The sequence below is a fragment of the Salvelinus fontinalis genome, chromosome 21 (assembly GCF_029448725.1).
Source record: "Salvelinus fontinalis isolate EN_2023a chromosome 21, ASM2944872v1, whole genome shotgun sequence".
Taxonomy (NCBI): Eukaryota; Metazoa; Chordata; class Actinopteri; order Salmoniformes; family Salmonidae; genus Salvelinus; species Salvelinus fontinalis.
In genome coordinates this window covers 4,305,348-4,307,107 of record NC_074685.1, presented here as the reverse complement: position 1 = coordinate 4,307,107, position 1,760 = coordinate 4,305,348, and the positions used below count along the sequence as shown (strand labels likewise).

Genomic DNA, 1,760 nt, shown 5'->3' with positions numbered 1-1,760 from the left:
GACCTGCTAAATGAACTAGTGTAGCCCACAGCCACATGGCACAGCCAGATCAGGACCTGCTAAATGAACTAGTGTCGCCCAAAGCCAGATCAGGACCTGCTAAATGAACTAGTGTAGCCCACAACCATATGGCCTAGCCAGATCAGCCCCTGCTAAATGAACTAGTGTAGCCCACAGCCAGATCAGGACCTGCTAAATGAACTAGTGTCGCCCACAGCCACATGGCATAGCCAGATCAGGACCTGCTAAATAAACTAGTGTAGCCCACAGCCGTATGGCATAGCCAGATCAGGACCTGCTAAATGAACTAGTGTAGCCCACAGCCAGATCAGGACCTGCTAAATGAACTAGTGTAGCCCACAGCCAGATCAGGACCTGCTAAATGAACTAGTGTAGCCCACAGCCTTATGGCATAGCCAGATCAGGACCTGCTAAATGAACTAGTGTAGCCCACAGCCATATGGCATAGCCAGATCAGGACCTGCTAAATGAACTAGTGTAGCCCACAGCCAGATCAGGACCTGTTAAATGAACTAGTGTAGCCCCCAGCCAGATCAGGACCTGCTAAATGAACTAGTGTAGCCCACAGCCAGATCAGGACCTGCTAAATGAACTAGTGTAGCCCACAGCCATATGGCATAGCCAGATCAGGACCTGCTAAATGAACTAGTGTAGCCCACATCCAGATCAGGACCTGCTAAATGAACTAGTGTAGCCCACAGCCAGATCAGGACCTACTAAATGAACTAGTGTAGCCCACAGCCAGATCAGGACCTGCTAAATGAACTAGTGTAGCCCACAGCCACATGGCATAGCCAGATCAGGACCTGCTAAATTAACTAGTGTAGCCCACAGCCAGATCAGGACCTGCTAAATGAACTAGTGTAGCCCACAGTCACATGGCATAGCCAGATCAGGACCTGCTAAATGAACTAGTGTAGCCCATAGCCAGATCAGGATCTGCTAAATGAACTAGTGTCGCCCACAGCCATATGGCATAGCCAGATCAGGACCTGCTAAATGAACTAGTGTCGCCCACAGCCATATGGCATAGCCAGATCAGGACCTGCTAGATGCACTAGTGTAGCCCACAGCCAGATGGCATAGCCAGATCAGGACCTGCTAAATGAACTAGTGTAGCCCACAGCCAGATCAGGACCTGCTAAATGAACTAGTGTAGCCCCCAGCCAGATCAGGACCTGCTAAATGAACTAGTGTAGCCCACAGCCATATGGCATAGCCAGATCAGGACCTGCTAAATGAACTAGTGTAGCCCACAGCCATATGGCATAGCCAGATCAGGACCTGCTAAATGAACTAGTGTAGCCCCCAGCCAGATCAGGACCTGCTAAATGAACTAGTGTAGCCCACAGCCATATGGCATAGCCAGATCAGGACCTGCTAAATGAACTAGTGTAGCCCACAGCCATATGGCATAGCCAGATCAGGACCTGCTATATTAACTAGTGTAGCCCACAGCCAGATCAGGACCTAACATAAGGACAACTCAGAGTATACTATTCTTCTGAAATAGACTATCTTTTCTTCATTATAGACCTGTCTAAAATAAATAATGTATGTATTGTGAAGGTGTAGACTATATTACATGGATTTATTAGACTTTTTAAAATGTAGATGTCCCAAAGGTCTTCATCAGTGGCTTGTAGGCTGAGTGGGAAGCCAGGAGATGCTAAATGTATTTATGTTAATTTACGGTCAATTACCGTGAGGCCGGCAGTTAATTGCTTGACCATCACCGA

The 1,760-nt window shown here is 47.8% G+C and overlaps 1 long non-coding RNA gene across 1 annotated transcript; it reads right to left on the bottom strand.

Moving 5' to 3' along the window:
- Positions 1 to 289: 289 nt before the first annotated feature.
- On the bottom strand, positions 290 to 1,181 carry LOC129819099 (uncharacterized). Its single transcript, XR_008754015.1, has 3 exons — positions 1,120 to 1,181; positions 429 to 601; positions 290 to 375 (listed from the first exon to the last, which is right to left on the bottom strand). It is a non-coding gene; the product is annotated as an uncharacterized LOC129819099 (long non-coding RNA).
- Between the last annotated feature and the right edge of the window lie 579 nt (positions 1,182 to 1,760).